The sequence below is a fragment of the Tachypleus tridentatus genome, chromosome 1 (genome assembly GCF_004210375.1).
Source record: "Tachypleus tridentatus isolate NWPU-2018 chromosome 1, ASM421037v1, whole genome shotgun sequence".
Taxonomy (NCBI): domain Eukaryota; kingdom Metazoa; phylum Arthropoda; class Merostomata; order Xiphosura; family Limulidae; genus Tachypleus; species Tachypleus tridentatus.
Genome location: NC_134825.1, coordinates 26645646 through 26665305, shown reverse-complemented (window position 1 = coordinate 26665305; position 19660 = coordinate 26645646). Strand labels below are relative to the sequence as shown.

The following is a 19660-nucleotide window of genomic DNA, read 5'->3' as shown; positions in this document are numbered from 1 at the left end:
ACTCATCGAGGGCTATCTGCGTTAGCCGTCGCTAATTTAGCAGTGTAAGACAAGAGGGAAGACTAGTCATCACCACCCACTACCAAATCTTGGGCTACTTTTTTACCAAGGAATAGTGGGATTGACCATAACATTATAACGCCCCCACAGCTGAAAAAGCGAGCATGTTTATTGCGACGGGGATTCAAACCAGCGACCTTTAGATTACGAGTCGAATGCCTTAACCTACCTGGCCTCTACTTTGTGAGATTTACTTCCATATTGCTAAACTATGGCTTCAATATTATATAATTAACAAAATATACTTTCTGAGGGCTTTTAACTTTATCATTGACAAACACTATTTTTGCTCGCTTACTGCTATGTTATGACTTCAGAATTACATGGATAAAAGTATACTTTCTGAGGAGTTTTATGTTTATTGTTGATAAACATTATTCTTTTCTCTTTTTCCTCAGTACCCATAAAATGCGTGTGTTTTTGTTTCACATTGGGCTTTTTTTATAGAAAAGCCACATGAGGCTATCTGCTGTGACTACTGAGAGGAATCCAATTCCTGATTTTAGCGCTGGAAAACTCTTGACTGTCTCAACAGGGGAGGATATCAAATGCACAAAAATAACAATAAATAAATGGTAAATTTTTCAATATTGAGTAATAAATGTTTATTTATCAGACACTCAGTAATAATTTGTAAAAATATTTTTTTCACAAAAACAATTTACTCATTTCTTACTGCATGTAATTATTATAAAAGATAAAAAGTAAAACACTCACTCTCATTAGACGTTCAATAAAAACATCGTGATAAAAATTATATTATTCAATTTAGTAAACAAATCAATTCTCCTAGAATTAATACATGAAATGTCTTTAAAAAACCATAAAACTAATCACAGGTGAAGTAATTGCTTATCTACTAAATCCCCATGTTTCATAATATTTTAACCCCTAAAATGATTAACTATGCCCACACACACACCACAGACTAGGTACATTTGTGAGAAGAATATATTATAACAACACGAGACACTTTCGATAAAATTTACTAACAAGCAGGTTCTATATAATTTTGTTATGCTTTGGGTGTATCTTGTCTTACCAAATATCATTTTTAGAAGACACAACAAAATCTTTGGCTATTTTTTAACTACCGAAATACCATTCATCTTATATACAGGATGTTCCGAAAGTCAATGTGCAGTTTTGTCTGTTAATAAATATATAAGTGCACAATGACTTTCCGAACACCCTGTAGTATATAACTGTTGCTACTAGTTTCCATGAAACATTTAACAGTTTATAAGAAAAGACGATAATGAGTCATTAACTATTATTTGTATCATTTTTTAGTGTTTAGCAGCCATAATTTTACAATAGCAACCATGATTATTACAATACTAGTATGAAGTATCAAAATTCACAAAATATTGTGGCATTTCACTCAATTCTTATCCAACTGCACAAAACTGAATATTTGGTTACTAAAATACACCTTTCTGAAAGTTATTTTAAAACTATAAACCACCTCCAGCAGTGTTGATTTTGTGACAACACAATCTACCTTCAACAGTTGTAATTATTCATTCCTGTATAAGCACCTGTTGAAAACAGAATCACTTTATATCGCTTTCCCTTTGAAGGTTTGAATTAGTTATCTGTGTTTAGCACATGTTAACAGATTATCAGTATTCAACAGAACATTAAACAAAAATTATTGTTTAAAAATTTTGTGATAAAAAAGCCTTTGTTAAATTTCAATAACACATACACACAAAAGGCCTTACACCTATACACACAATTTTTTTTTTGCACAATTTTGCAAATATTTAAGATCTTGTTTACAGGGAAATTTTTAAAAAAATATTTTGTTTTATAAACAACATTTTAACAACTGGTACCCTAAGGAAATAAATTTTTAGCCGATCTAATGAACATACTCTGGATAAAGCAATTTAGAACTAACTGTGAGAAAAATTCACTCATGTAAAGGCATTCTCAGAAGACAAACGTTTTTCCCAAATTTTATTATTCTGTATACGATATATATAAATGTCATTAAATATCCATGAGCATCCAAGCTGGAAATAAATTCCTTTAGTATCAGAAATGTAAATTTAATCTTATGACTGTCTACAGATGACCAAAAGTTAATTCGGAAGTCGAGCTTGGTAACTATTGAGTGATATGTGTGTATGTGAGCGTATGCAGGTAAACAAGTTACGGGAAGTGAAACTTTTTAAAAGTTAATGGATAATAAATAAAGAACTTAATATAAATTTCATTTACAGAAAAATGTTTCCTTTCCCAGTTGCTTTTTTAGCAAAATTTGAAGTAAAGGAACCAATCAGACACGAGCCATTGATCACAATAATATTTTATTTACTCTTAAGTAGTTTTGAGTTCAAAGTTTGAAAAGAAACTCCTTGAAGAAGAAAAGAAATTTACATCAAACTAAATATTAATTACCATCTACTAACTCCACTCATTATTTCGTTTGAAAAACTAACTTTCTGTCTATTTGATGTTATGGTAAGTGACAATTACTAGTGCATGAATTCATATAAAACAGAGAATTACTTTTCAGTGCTTACTGAAACTGAGTCACGAACAAAAAAAAATTAAGTCCATGTACTCTTTTCTAATTTTTGTTTCTGCATTCAGTTTGCTAATGAACTGAAGAACTGCTACGTTGGCTTTTCTCTAAGTAAATTGTTTGTATAAGTACTAAGAAATCAAACAGAACATAAAATGGTTCTTTGTTTAGATTGATCACGTGATTGCTCTCTATTAATTGTATCACGAAGTTAGAAATAATGAGGAGCCACACTAATAAAATTAAGATATTCTTCAAATATAAAATAATAATTTCAGTCAATCTACTGCTTTATTACTGCTTCGATTGCTTATCTATGCTATGCAATTCAATAACCTAGCAACAAGTAAATGCCAGAGTTTGTTTGTTTGTAGTTAAAAGCAGAGTCACACAATATACTATCTCTTCAACATAAAATAATTCTGATAATAAAAATATACAGGTGTGTATATAATAAAAACAATTATATATGTTAAACATTATAACCAATACTGTGAGTGACACTGGAATTACAGAGATAGAATGTACCTTACTTACAAAACACAAAAATACTACCTGCTTCATGCACTATTACCAAATCCATGTCACTTGACAACCATGACATCAACATGTACAAAGCTTTGGATAATACTCCCTAATAATGTTTAAATACCTCCAAAGGTATAACTTTACATTAGCTGAACATCATGAGTGAATTACCTGGCATGTTACTATTTACTTATAGGGGTTAACAAGATGGTACTGATACTATGGCAGAAAACACTGTAGTTTATGGATTTTGGAGATTAATATAATCAGTGATGACAATATAATACATTTCACAACATTCAATAATTAACTGTTTGTTATTGTAAACAGTCTTGTCAAATATTCATTGTTGTTGTCATCTTTTCACTGTTCATCAATATCTTCAATACATCTTCATGTTTGAATAATGTGAACAGTCTAGTTTTTGTCTTTATTATAGCTATTCCCTGTAGTTGGTGAAAGACATTCTGGACAAAGTGGACAATTGTGTTTTAAAGTACAAAAATGTAGCTTTTAAGAATTTGGGTTTTGTGAAACAATGATAGATTGTGTTTAACTAAAACCAAGCATTAATGTACCCAAGATATTAAAAGATCTTGAAATTATTAGTGAAAGATAAAGTTTATTCACTGGAAGTCCCTCTGAGATTTATTAAATCAAAATTTTATATTATTGTTGTAAAAAGTATTTAACTTTCTTTCTAATTTAATGATTTTATACCTTTTAAACCTTAAATAATTTAAAAATAAGAAAAATGGAAGATATCTAAATAAGGGGGAAATTGCAATTCAGTGTGCCCTTATTCCTTGGCTGTAAGTACTGGTTACAAACACTTACCATGTCAGAATTTTCCCGATGATAAGGAGGTTTGCCATTAACAATTTCAATGGCTGTAATATCAAGGAACCATATGTCAACCTCTAGTCCATACTCTTTCCCTTTATTAATTCTGGAACCATCCAACAGTGTTCATTTGTTTTTTGTTCTGGGAAGATTTCAGCATATAATCCAAAATCAGCTACATGATGGAAAGAACCAAAAATAAAGTTCTTATGTGAGAGAAAAAGAAAACAGAAATAACTTGTAAATAACTGATAGTTAAGCCTTATAAAATTAAATCTAATTTACATTTCTTCTGTTCCTAATGCAAATTCTATCTGTAAAATAGAAATATTTAATCATCCAAATTCACAAATAAAACTAGTCAGCATACAAAAAGTTAACAGAAATCTGCTATTTACATATGTTGGTTTTGTTCCAGAACAAACAGTTTGTAATAAAGTATTTTGTTGTTGCTGGTGTTAAAAAAATGTAAAATCCAAGTAAATATACAATTTCTTTTATAATTACCAAATACTTAAAGTTAAATACCAATACCACTTGTAAATACAGTCTGAAATTGAAATTATTTCCTTTTAGCAACCTATTTACCTCAGAACTCCTTTGCTTCCTCGCAGGGATTGTACACTTGTAAACGTTTAGGTATGAAATCAGAAAATAAACTATGATAATTTCTTGCAGCAAAGTAGGCTAGTAGTTTATTTGTACTATTGTTAGTATGTATACATAAAACCTGCCTTTTATATAAAGTTATAATCCTATTGATTAACAGCACAATAAGTAGCTGTGTTACATAGTTGTATTTATTTCATTGTATATTGTACATTTACAGAAAAAATCAAATTAAGACTTAAAAATATTCAGTGCTTTATACATCTAGAAAAAATACATTTTGTGTTGGGAATTCTTTCTCAATAATATTTTTCAAATTTGATATTGAAGTAAAAATGAAGAAATAAAAAGAAATAGAATAAAATAAAAAAAAAAAAATATAACACCAATTAGTTAAGATAAATAAAAGTAAAACATGGATATATTATTAAAAATTGCTGAAGATGTCCTAACATGAGAACTGGAAACATTCATACTTAAGTGTACATACTTTATGTTTTTGAGTAAATGTAATTTTTATATAAATAATCAAGTAAACCACTGATATGATGTTTCAACATCTTCATAACATATATGTATATAATGTCAAGTAATCTACACTAAGAGGAAACTGTTACACACAACCTAAAATACTCAGAAATGATCATGTTCACAAAGGCATTATATGTCTTCAAACTTAGCTAGTTTTATGGTTCAATCTTTTCCAAGTAAAATGTTATCACTTTTAATGTCTCTATGAATTATGTCTCGAGAATCTAAATGAAATATGAATATATGTCAAAGACATCCATCTCAAGATATTAGTGTAATTTTAATTCAGTGTGCTTATTGTATTCAATACTTTGATTGGGTTATTAGGTTGATATATTAGTTGTTTTATCATTTGCTGCTGAGATATAGAGGTTCTTACTAAAACCAACACCCAACATTAAGCTGGCCATGAGTAAAGTGTGGGCTTTGTTAGCTGACACCAACAACCTTGAGTGATTACCCCTAGGTAATTTTAAGCTTAAATAATTTCTTTATCAAGTGATTTGCTGTTATGTCTCCATTGCTTTCAATAAAACACAAAGTTCATATATCAGTGGAGACTCTAAATTAAGAAATCAACAAATATTTTCCACTTTTGTTGTTTATATATTTCATTTTATATTTACAATACAATACTAGGCTATACTTTTGTTACTAAGGAACATGACAGAAGCCATTGTTGAAAAGTACCATTACAAAAACATATTAGATTTTCTGTATATTAAATGTTGTTATATAAATGAAAGTACCCAGCTATGCTCAGGTTAATATATTTATATATTATATGTGACAGAGGTAAACTAGCCATTGTTTCAAGGCACATGGCTCCCTTGTATGAAGTGTATAGGTTATATGTGACTCTCAGTGCTGATGGGATGGTATGGGCCCCAACTCATAATGAAGTGGCATGGCCCTTCAAAACGGGTCCAGTCCACCTCTGCTACATCCCAATATTCGTTGGTAAAGGAGTAACCCGAGAGTTGGTGGTGGATAGTCATGACTAGCTGCCTTCCCTCTAATTTTACACTGTTAAATTAGATGCGGCTAGTGGAGATAGCTCTCTTGTAGCTTTGCACGAAATTAAAAAACAAACAAACAATCCTTTATCATCAATAGATATTCTCATTCACTGCTGCCATCTATATGGAAAACTTGTTTTCATGCATGTCACAAGCTTTCTACCTCCTCTTGATTTCAAATTACTCTTTAAAATTATCATTAGACAACCCTCCTCCAGTGAGAGTGCCAGGAATTCTTGTTATGCTTATCACTTCTTCTGTTCATTTCTACCAAATATCACTTTAAGTTTTGTAAAAGCTTGGAAGCATCACATTTTAATGAAGAGGAAAATGGGAAATGAGGTAAGGACCTACTGGAAATACATTTATAGTTGAGGAAAATTACAACTTCCGATACAGTACATTACATCCTGTCACATAAATAGCTGGAATCTCACATTGAACAGGTAGAAGAAACAGTTTGAGGGTAGAAAAGAAGCATCCTTTAAAGCCATCCAAAGGACACACCTGAAGATAGGATAGTCAAATTTGAAGAACTGATGTGGGAGACCGTACCATGTCTGAATCAGGTTTACTTTACACCCATACAAGAAAGGTGTGGTACATATGGGAAAACTGGAATGAAATAAGGGCTATCAATCTTCATGAGAAGAAAAGTGAAGGTGTAAAACACAGTGGAGAGTCTGAAAGAACAACACCTGAAACAGTGTAACAGATGACCACAAAAATCTATTTTAAAAAGCAGACCATAATGACTTACTCAATACAAAGCAAGGTAGGGAGGAACAGCTGTCCCATTCTTCCTCAACCACGTAGTCCATGGGTGGTATGGCTGGAGACGAGCATATTTATAAACAAATCCCATCATGAAGAAAACCTTCAAGTATCTTTCCAACAGAATACACTGTATAGCCAAGGAATATAATAAGCATATCCATATGGGTGAACATAGTAGATTTCAAATGCTAAAAAATATTACCTGAAGACATTAAGATCTATGTTTCGGTTGAGGATAACAACTACTTTTTAAAATGCTTTTACTATTGACTAGATCTCCCCATCAGTTCTGTCGAGACTGTATGAAATAAACTTAAACATTAGATTTAACAGAGATCTATAGTTTGAAAAATGAGCTTTGGAACTTCTGATACGATTAGTTATTGTAGTTTACAAAAATACAGGCATTCATGTAAACTACACCCTGCACACTGACATACTCGATGATTTATTTAGATGGAAGATTAGTGTGAGAAAATATGATATTATAAAGAACACAGAGTTTACCAAACACAAGTTCTAACATTTTGATAATCTATAATTATTTAATGTTATCTTTTCCAAATTATCTTCACTTTTACTCTCATGAAGAAGGATAGTCATCTATTTAAAGCACTGCTGTTTAAGGCCTCACTTCAAAACATTTCACACAGTTTGGATAAGACTGGTCCAGTGAACCTGGATTAGTTAGATAATAGACAAAAAGATACAGATTTATGTTTTATATGTATACACTATATAGCAATGAGGCATATGGTATCTGCATAGCATATCATTACCAACTTATTTTACTTTCAACAAATCAAGACAGTATTTAGAAAACTATTTTCCTTCTTTTCTTGGACATAAATGCAAGTTTCATTTCCAGAACACTAAGAACAGTTGTTAATCTATTTTACAGGTGGGTGTCAGTAATACTTCACATCCAATGCCATGTTTGTTGATTTATGAAAAAAAAGTTAAATTAAATATAATACAGTAATAAAGATGTATTATATTTAACTTTTGTTATCATCTATAATTTGATTCAACAACCTTTAATTATTTTTCATGAAGATGGCCAAACCAGCCCAATACAACTCGTGTGCAAGAAACTTTCCATACACAAAATCCCTGAGTAAGCAAAGTTTCACTTTACTGAACCAGGAAAATAGTTTTAGAAAATTCTTACAAGGTTTTAAACAGATGCCTAGAAATATTCACTTATCAAACTTGTGTTTCCAGTTCAATATGTGCATCAAATGCATTGATAAATATGTTTGCCCTTAAAAGTATTAAAGTTTATGAAGCAGTTTAAATGTTTTATTTGTAATAATTGTGTTTTAAAACATTTTATCAATTAGTTTTTATTTGAAAATTCTTAACATAAACACCACTTTCTTTTTCTCAAACAGAATAAAAACATGTAATTATCAGATTCATTTTGTTTGACAATCAAATATGTTCATCACTAGCAGACTTGTGAAGAGAGAAAAGAGTATTGTTTCTCACCTACTCTGGATCCCTAAGACCTGTGGTGTCCAACATAGTCACCTCTTGCCACATAGCAAAACAGCTATTGACCTGTAGTAAACTGGTGCTTTACTTCTACCACCTATTTTGTTAAGTATAATTAATTCTATCAATAAATAATTGAAAACATTACTATGTATTTGCTACCCATCTATAAAAACACAGTTAATTTTTTTGTGGTAAAAATGTTAACACATTTTACAAAGTCTTGATGACTATGAATAAATTGTTGGACATTGGTGCATTCGACCTAAAAGCACACCCACTCCTACAGTTTTTTAAATAACCACAATTATTCCAATGTTCTGATTTCATCCACATCTGAAACTTACTTTTAAATAATGTATACAATAATTTAAATTGATGTGTTGCACTGAAGATTCTTTTACAGCAGATATCTGTGACTTTTTGGAGATAAATTCAACAACAAATGAACAGCACTCATTACACTTATTTTAACATATACGTTCAAAACAAGTTAAACATATGACAAAAATTCTTCACATTACATGTATCACAACTGTATTTAAATACTATATGCTTCTCTTCTTGACAAAAATCTATGTAAGGGAAAAGAAAGAGAGTAAGATATATGATGTAGACCCAAGACAGTTTAAAGACAGTGGAGTTGTTTTATACCTTCTAAAAAAAAGATAACATCCCATACCACTTCAAGCTTTGATGTTATGCTTATAATGCCAACAAACATCTCACCAGGGTCCTAGCAACATAAAAACTGGTAACTCCAATTTTCTCTCTACATGTAAAATCTAAGTGATTTTCACCCAGTCAGATAAAGCATTTTGAACTGTATGTAATTATCACAACATGATAAAAGTTTTAAACAAATGTGTTCTTTCATTTTCTAATTAAAAATATTACTAAAAAATACTCTACTTGTTATCTTACAATAGGGCATGGAGCCTTTTAAAGTGAAATTTCAGTCATCACAAGAGATTTGATAGTTTGGTTTCTAATAGGAGTTCAGTTATATGAACAATGGCAGTGGATGGGTAGACTAAAGTACCTGCCTTTCTCCTCTTATGCTCTAAAAGTGCTCTTTTTCTTGGTGGTAAAACATTGTGCATAATTACACACCTTGTGAGCTAGGAAATACAAATGTCAGCTTCAAAAGTAATTGATATATATATACACATATTAAATGTTGATATACAAGAAATCACTATTTAGTTTTACATTTTAAAAGGGTTTGTAAGACGGACTGAAAACAAAAGAGATTCATATAGATTCAAACCACATGTAGTAGGAAAAACCCACAGCCTTCTGTAACCACTCCCCCAAAGAAGGTTTTGCATGAGATTGCTTAAAAAGTGACCCCCATTTTGTTGATGATCCCCTACCTTTATAATGTCCTATAGATGTTACTGTAGGAGATACAATACACATGTTCAGCTCACTTCGAGAAATTTAAGGTTTAATAATATTTTTGTTTAAAACTCATCAAAACTAAAATTAACATAACACCATGCCTAGAAAAAAAAACAAGGAGATGAACAAACCTGTACGTACTGTAGAGTGATTGTCACTTCTACTTCCATAGTTTCACTTCCACTGTTCATTGGTACCTTTTCTTCTGATGGGCAGATTCTTTATTCACAGGTTTCTTCTGACTCATCTTGTTCAGAATCACTGATGTGACTACCAAGAGCTGGAAAGTTGAACTTGAAGGCCATTTACAATATGAAAAAGGCTTAAAATCCTGTAGTTTTGTAAAGAAGAAAAATACTGTTTTGTTCACACTAAACCTTGTTCTGAACACAAAATCTCAATGTAGTCCCAATTTATTTTTATCATTTTACTAATTCTTGGACAATCAACATTCAACTCACCTAAAATTTGCATAATATTTCTTTTCCAGTTAACTATACAATTACAAGAAAGTTAACTGTTCAACAAGTTTTACTGCTATTTATTTAATGTTCCTGTAAAAAAAACAGAATAGTATTCAGTATAAATCTTAACAAAGGTCTTAAATGGAAAAACTCAAAGTTGACACTTCTTCACCTACAGCAAGTAATATGTAGACTAAATGTATAAAGTTATGTAGTCTTAAACTACGAAATCACATGCAAAATACTATCTACAGTAGTGTACGTAGTCATGACAAGGTAGTAAAAAGTATATATATATATATCTGGTTCTCATGTATATAGTAAAATTAGAATAACTACACATTGTGTACATACATACACAAATGAAAACAAAATATAACGTAGTGAAATGAATTCACTTCGCACTAATCTATATACGAGGTCTGTTAAAAAAAAATACGCGGACTGACGTCATAAAACAAAATGTACTTTATTTAGAAGTTACAGGTCTGGGACCCCTTCAAAGTACTCTCCTCCCCAACGCACACGCTTATCCCAAAGGTGTTTCCACTTGTTGGAACAGTCCTGGTACGCTTCTTTTGTAATGTCCTCCAGCTCCTTCGTCGCATTTGCCTTAATCTCGGGAATCGTCTCAAATCTTCTTCCTTTCAAGGGTCTTTTGAGTTTGGAGAACAAGAAAAAATGGCAAGGAGCAAGGTCAGGTGAGTAGGGGGGTGGGGAAAAACAGTGATCGAGTGTTTGGCCAAAAACTCACGAGTTCTGAGGGCTGAATTTCGCAGCAACGCGGTGCATCTTCAATGTTTCGGTCAAAATCTCGTAACAAGATCCAACTGATATCCTACACTCTTTAGCAAGCTCCCTGACAGTCAGACGTCGATTTGCCTGCACTAGGGTATTGATTTTGTCGACGTGTGGGTTGTCAGTTGACGTGGAAGGACGTCCTGGACGCTCATCATCTTCAATGGACTATCGACCATCCTTAAAACGTTCATGCCACTTGAAACATGCCGTACAATTCACAGCAACATCACCGTAAGTCGTGTTAAGCATAGCAAAAGTTTCAGTCGCAGATTTTCCAAGTTTAACACAAAATTTCACAGCAAGTCGTTGCTCCTTCAGGTCATTCATTCTGAAATCCGCCAAACGAAAAAATCGCACTTCACTTGAAACCGCGTAGCTAATACACAAATGAAGATATCTGCAATCGGGAAATGGCGTCGTAATCAGCTGATCTGTGCGAACCTAGCGACACCAAGCGGATTTTCCTGGAACCAACTGGAGCCGCGCAATTCAAACAGTCCGCGTATTTTTTTTAACAGCCCTCGTATATTTTAAAACTGTAAAATATTACGTATTGTCGGCTGCAACTGGGTAGTTGCATACTAATAAAATCTAACTGAATGTAAATTATAAGCTATGCCTATCATAAAAATGATAACATCTAAGCTAACGTAATGTTATCAAACTTAACTTTCTAGATGACTAGGAAAATGGATAGAAAATACAGTAGAATTATCTCCTGATTCAAATTTAGGCCAAGGTAAATTACCACAATCAATACTAATACTACATTACTTGAGTAGGATGTGCCAGTACAAATTTAGAACGATTCTGAGATGTTTCCCATTTTTCTTTAAATCTGAAATTAGTACTCTTAGACAAATATTTATTTTAGCTCAACGTTGGTAACATAACTTGCCTTACATAAACCTTAATTCATAAAAAAAAAAGACAGCTAAACCACACTCTAAACGTGCACACCTTCCACATGCACCGCTGCTAGATCAGCAGAGCAATCATAGAAACAGTTCACATCGTTCGTTTAACACTTGTTCGATTTGGATAACTTTTTTGGTCATTTATCTTGTATTTATGTTTTATTATTTGCCTACATTTCAAAAATATTTTTGTAAGTAATTTTTTATATATTAATTTCAATGTCTCAAAATATTTAGTCTCTTGTATTGGACTGAAAAAGTTTGACAATTTAAAAAAAAAGAAGAACTATTTCTTCCTAATGAGACACCAATTGTATGAAACAAAGTGTCAAATTTTTTGCAGCAATGTATAATTTCTCATCTTCAAAAATACTAACTGTATACAAATAATATGAGTGAGACATTGCATCTTTTTCCAAAATCTGGAGACACATTGTCCGGTGAGACTTTGTCCGTATCTTCTTGTCACATCTCAAACTTGTTGCTGTGAAGTCCACGCAAACAAACCGTTACACACGTGATCGTGATGACCGACCCTATGTGTAATTTATTAACCAGATTTAACGGACAAATTTCCTTTTTTTTATAAAGTTTAACACCTTTCGACCATTTTCATTGTTACCCCTCGCTTATCAGTTTAATATTTCTATATACATTTTCACTGACGTCATTTCTTTACTTTGTTTGTTTGTTTTGTTTTGGTTTGTTTGTTTTGGAATTTCGCACAAAGCTACTCGAGGGCTATCTGTGCTAGCCGTCCCTAATTTAGCAGTGTAAGACTAGAGGGAAGGCAGCTAGTCATCACCACCCACCGCCAACTCTTGGGCTACTCATTTATCAACGAAAAGTGGGATTGATCGTAACATTATAACGCCCCCACGGCTGGGAGGGCGAACATGTTTTGTTCACCAGTATTATTACATTTCCAACCAATATAAATTGTGAAACAACAATGAAATGGAACCACAATACTATTGAAAATTTGCATATAGTAACTACGGAGACGCCGTATTAAAATAAAATCTAAACTGTGAACTGTGCGATGAAAGAACAAACTTTTATAGTCGAAAGTTTTTTACCTTTCATTCCACGGGTACTTTGACCAATGCAATTTGTAGGTATAAAGTTTTGTAAAATATTTTAATTGTATATTCACATAACGTCATTCTATACATCTGAATTAAATTATTGAAATGAAAAACAGAAGTTAGACAATTAGTAAGTAACGTTCACGTTACTGTGAGAAAATTACCAATTAGTGTTAGCAGAGACTTGATTTGTGGTGGCAGTTGTAAAGTACAGTATTGATTTTTTTATGGAAAACAGTGCACGAGAAAAGTATTCGGATTCTTTGATACAAGGCCCGGCATGGCCAAGCGTATTAAGGCGTGCGACTCGTAATCTGAGGGTCGCGGGTTCGCGCCCGCGTCGCGCCAAACATGCTCGCCCTTTCAGCCGTGGGGGCGTTATAATGTAACGGTCAATCCCACTATTCGTTGGTAAAAGAGTAGCCCAAGAGTTGGCGGTGGGTGGTGATGACTAGCTGCGCTTCCTCTAGTCTTACACTGCTAAATTAGGGACGGCTAGCACAGATAGCCCTCTTGTAGCTTTGTGCGAATTTCAAAAATAAACAAACAAAATTACTGTAAAAACAAAAGTTTTTAAGAATTGCAATATTCTAAAAGTATATACATAAATTACATCAGTAAAGATATAATCAAATCTTCAAATTTAGTCATAGTGAAAGTTTGGTTCTTGTTGTTACAAAAAGTACTTAACATTCTTTTTTTGTGATAAACAAAGATTAGTTGTGCGTATTGTAATTATTTTATAAATGTTTGAATTTAGAATACCAATGTGTGGATTTCATTTATAGATTTTTTGTGTTGCCATTTGATAAATAGTGCCAAGATGTATTTATTATTTTGGTAACATACACAGATACAGATATGCACGTCATGTTCTTTATATTATAGAAAGAGTACAAAACATAATGTAAGTAATTCTTTATATTGGATTTACCAAAACAAAAAAATATAACATTATAAAATGCTGAAATTGTTAATACTTAGCGTATACTGTTATGCTGTATTATTAATTAACTTTATTTTAGTTCGCGATTTTAGAGAAATTTTGATAATTATATCTATAACAACTATAGTCGCAACATAATATACTGTGCTGGTTTACCTTTTGTCGTCTCATCAGTCAAATATCTTGGACATATTTATTACAAAGTTCTCCCAGGTATCTTTGAGAAGTTTTCTCACGTGAGAGGTAATAAATTAAGAGGCATTAATAAATATTTTAAATGTGGTTGTTTTCAAAAATAACTAACATTTTGCTCAAGTAGACATTTTATTAAGCAGGTTCGAATTCCGATCGCACCAAACATATACGCCCTTTCAGCTATGGGGGCGTTATAATTTAATGATCAATCCACTATTCGTTGGTAAGAGTTAGCTTTTGTATAGCTTTGAACGAAATCTAAAATAAACAAATAAAACATTTTAGTGGAGAATAACAAGGCACTTTCAGACGATGTAACATAAATATTTTATTTAGTGATAGTTATTTCAAGTGATTTCTTCAGGGCTTAGATGGTTAAGACGAGTCTTAGACTTAAATTTATAAAAAGGAGAAAAGGCAAAATATTCTTATAAAGGAAGAACAGTGGTTTAACACCATTTCAGTGTGTTTTAATGAACAATCCCATATTTCATTAGCTCTAACTAGTAGATGGCGTTTCGTTTTGTCAGTATAACAGGCCATACAATCTTCATCGGTATAAATATATACAAGTCATGAAGAAAGAGAAATTCGGATGTCTTTAATCAAAAGAAAGCCTGTGTGTATGACGTGGGGTCAAAACTAATCTCGAACTAAAACATAATTTGTGAGTTGTAAAAAAGCAATTATCTATCACCGTATTACTTTGTACTTTTGTTTTTTTTAACCTGTGCTCTTTTAAACTTGTTGTTTTTTTAACCTGTGCTCTTTTAACTTACTTATTGTTGTTTTTTGTACTACCGCGACTTGTAACTTTCAAATGTTGAGTACACACCCACATATCACGTTTTAAACTTTAAGCAAAAACTAATTCGAAATTTGTATACATATTTATACTTAGAAACAATTTATAATTTATCATTTTGTAACTTTCGAACATTCAGTTAAATCACAAATAAGAATGAAAACCAATCCAAACTTTCATCTTTGTTTACAAGTGAACTCTGACGAGTTTCTCCAGCAGACAATCTACCTAATGATTTTTTAACTCCTAATCCCAAATTTTATTATTGTAACTAATTTACATTTCTTCCTATACTAATCACTCATGTTTCGTTTTTTGTAAAGTTTTTTTGTGGTTTACTTAATACAACTTTTTATCTTACCCTTTTATGATATTACAGAATTCCATCTCAACAACTAACAACAAAGGTCAGCTTTGAAAGTAGCTGCAGACAAGATTTGAATGTAATTGGACAGAGAACATTACCTACTACTTCTTTTAAATATATCGTGAACCGTGGTGTCTCTCCGTCCATTCATCTGTCTTTGATCTGTATTTGAGTGTTTTCTATGGTTATGGTTCTTTACTAAATAAAGAAACAAACATAAACAAACGCAAAATGAAAGAAGCCTTACTTATACAACAACTCAAGCCCAAAATAAACCAATGCAAAGGAACACCTTTATACCTATATTAATAATATAATATAATCAAAGATCTAAGCACGCCCTCTACATTCCTACACTCAGTTACACAAACCCCTTCAAACATGTGGTCAGCTATCGGTCAGTTTCCTTTTTCTTTCTTTGTGAACCTGACGATGACCAATGAAGGTCGAAACGTTGTTCGTTCCTCTGCATAAAATTTTTCTCAACCCAAACAAGCCGTTTTTACATATATATTTTTCGACTGGTATATTCTTTGGCTTCTACAGCTCTTTCTGAAACAAGACGAACCCTTTAACACAGAGAAGCTATCTTCTCTGTTCGTTTCTTTAGAGATTTGCTCTTTAGGCAATTCTTATCTTAACTCGTTAGATTTCTTATAATGCAGCATATGTCTTCCAATAATTTGAGAATACATCAGCTTCCTATTTTCTAGTTGTCTCTGTAGTTTTGCGCTCGTGAAACTTTAAAAAAATGTGTTTTGGAAATTTACTAGTTTTTAATGAGATTTTCTTTGCTTTTCGACTTATATTTTTTACAAGTTCATATTACTATCTCTGTATCCTTTGTGAGAGAAGAATTTCTTCACATAAGTGAAATTTCAACAGTGGAGATGAAAGGAAATTTACGTGTTGATGACATCATAGCCACTTTTCGTATATTAATGAACACCATTATGCGGCCTACGACTTCACTGCCATCTATTTTACTGTCTTTCATTCTTTGAATCTCCATATGAAAATTAGGAGGAGAGTAGCTTGTTTGTTTATGTCCATCTACTTATTAGGCTTTGTGAACTTCCCAATGAGGACAGTATTCGATCATCCTCTCATTATGTGGCCATAATTTCTCATGTATATTCCATTCCAGCTCTTTTCCCTCTTTCACAATCCTTTTGTATAAATCTAATCCTTATGCATTTCTTGTTTTTTTCTCTTTTACTTAATTTGCACATATACTGATTTCTTTTTAGACCAACTACATTCCCAGGACCATATGTCTGGTCTTCGTAGCCTTACTGATTCCTTCTATGTGAATTATAGTTATTCTTACTTGCACTGTCTAGATTCACAAATTGTGGCATAAATTTTGATTGTTTAAAAAGCTCACCCATTTAGTTCAACTATCCAGCACACAATCACCCTGTCTTTTCCTGAACTTTCTTTGTTTGTCTCTCTTTGCACTTTATGTCTTCATCTCATGTCAGAAGTACTTCATAGAGATGCTGGTTCCTTTAGAATGATTCCTGTTCCATTCTATCTTCTGCTGTGGCTTGTTCTAAACATTCTATATTATCTCTACTCACTTGGCTAATTTGTTATTGGGACTTTTTTTTCGTTGCTGAGATCTTTTGCCTCGCCACATTTCTGTACAATGACATTTTGGGGACGTTCTAGATACTATTGAATCTAGGGAAGAAGCTATATGTCAACAACCTTATCTTACCACAGTCAGCTCTCAGCTATCTTAAACCCGCCATTCGTCCACGGTACTTAGCTTTGTTCCCAATATTCTCCTTGTGTAGCCTTGAGCTAAATTAACAAACAAACAAAAACTTCTTTACATCCTAGTTTATGTCAGACGTCTGTTTGTCAGTCTCTCTTGTGAAAACCCAAAGGTATCACACCCCGTAAATACGTGTTTGTCTTAATTTTCACACCTCTAGTCCCATATGCCAACGAACGGATTGGTTACCATCGTTCTTGCACACGGACTTTCACTTCGGTTCTATTCCCCCTAACTTTCAGTTCTCAACCTAGAAAGAACAGAGAGGTATTTTAGTTATTAATCTGTCAAACGTTTTTATTTGGAAAAGTTTTCTTCCCTGGCCAGTTACTCTAAAATCATGTCTGTGTCTGAACTACCTTTTTTCATATTCCCATTGCAGAGACCTCTAGATGCTTCCTTTTCTTTATCCATTGGTGTTATATTTTCATGCTTCAAACACTACATTGACTCCTATGATTTCATTCTTGTGGTCAGAGCCTTTGCACTACATATCCATTGACTTGGTCTGTGGTTTCATAACATGGAGGCCTGGCATGGCCAAGCGCGTAAGGCGTGCGACTCGTAATCCGAGGGTCGCGGGTTCGCGCCCGCGTCGCGCCAAACATGCTCGCCCTCCCAGCCGTGGGGGCGTTATAATGTGACGGTCAATCCCACTATTCGTTGGTAAAAGAGTAGCCCAAGAGTTGGCGGTGGGTGGTGATGACTAGCTGCCTTCCCTCTAGTCTTACACTGGAAAATTAGGGACGGCTAGCACAGATAGCCCTCGAGTAGCTTTGTGGGAAATTCAAAAACAAAACAACAAACACAACATGGAAGATGGCCTTTTCTTTGCATTCTCATATAAAAAGTCCTCCAATCATATCTTTATTTATTATAAGTGGTAACCCATCTTGGGTGAATTGACAAAATGCTCACATCCTGACTCATTCTCACCCAACACTTTATCCTCTTGACTCAACCATGGCCAAGCGCGTTAAGGCGTGTGACTCGTAATCCTAGGGTCGCGGGTTCGCATACCCGTCGCGCCAAACATGCTCGCCCTTTCAGCCGTGGGAGCGTTATAATGTGACGGTCAATCCCACTATTGGTTATTAAAAGAGTAGCCCAAGAGTTGGCGGTGGGTGGTGATGACTAGCTGCCTTCCCTCTAGTCTTACACTGCGAAATTAGGGACGGCTAGCATAGATAGCCTTCGAGTAGCTTTGTGCGAAATTCAAAAAACAAACAAACAAACAAACGACTCAACCATTTTCCTTGTCCCCTACCAAGCTCAATAAATCTATATGGTGGCTAGATCAATCCATTACCGCTATTTTGGTTCCCCTACTTCTTATCGTACCGGACCTACACCTCTTCGGAAATGTTTGTCTTTACTGGTTGGGATACATCATTGAACAACAATCTCATCTCAGACATATGTACCAACATAAGCAATTCCTCTACATCAGTGTGCCCTTTCTCTGTTCAGTTCATTGGACATGTTTGTATTCCTTACCACTGCAAGTAGATTACTTGATTATGATCCATCCTGACAATTTCAAGATGATCTTTAACATCCATCATAAAACAGGTATCAATTTTTAACTCTGTTTTAAAACACTCGACCATCATTATTGAGCATGTATCCAGTGGATTTGGTGTATAGATTCTCATGTATTGAAAGTGATGAACCTGAAAAAGAGACCATCTGTATCATGTTCTTCTTAACAAATAGCTGCTTGACCCACAAGTTTTATCATGCGTATGCGTTCTTTTGGGTAATTGCGACTTATTTCCTCGTCGATAATGAAATTTCACGAGTGTAGCAGTATAGAGAAAACTAGTAAACAGGCAGTTGATTTCACTATCCTGTTGATAAAGAATTTTAACTCTATTATATCATCATTATTCATTAGTATGAATCATGTGAGTTTAGGTTGGAGTTGCCTAAAAACTAGTGTCACACAGATACTCAAGGCACGTGTTCATAGAAGATATAATATCTGTATGAAAAGATAAGAATCTAGTGGAAACATTTTAATGTAGAAGAATATTAACTTTCTAAAACCAGATGTCTTGTGAACTAACCGGCAGGAGATAATAGAATGGGGTTCCTATCTACATCTCTACATTTGACACAATAGTTTTATGATGTGTTAAACTTTTCATTCCTGCTTTAACTTGAACGTTTTTCATGCTGTTTATTACCTTTTTTATTATTTTACACAGTTGTTAAGAAACTGTAGTTTCAAAATTCACTCCAGTTGAACACATATCTTAAATTTCACATTACTTTTCATACCTCTTTCACCTGGGAGTATTTTTCAACACAATTCCTAACCAGTTTGAATTTTTTTTAATGGAACCTTTTATCCATTACTTAATTTTTATAAGACCCTTTGTACATTGAGTTCTTTCAATACCCAAGTGTTCTGATACTTATCTAGTCAGTGATATACTCGACCTCTGTACACATTTTCCACTCATCTCAGTAAGAAAAGTCTCACGT

General features: G+C 33.1%; 1 long non-coding RNA gene across 1 annotated transcript; it reads right to left on the bottom strand.

Annotated features, from left to right (window-relative positions):
- Positions 1-3967: 3967 nt before the first annotated feature.
- Positions 3968-10131, bottom strand: LOC143245130 (uncharacterized). Its single transcript, XR_013025484.1, has 3 exons — positions 9936-10131; positions 8395-8497; positions 3968-4142 (listed from the first exon to the last, which is right to left on the bottom strand). It is a non-coding gene; the product is annotated as an uncharacterized LOC143245130 (long non-coding RNA).
- Between the last annotated feature and the right edge of the window lie 9529 nt (positions 10132-19660).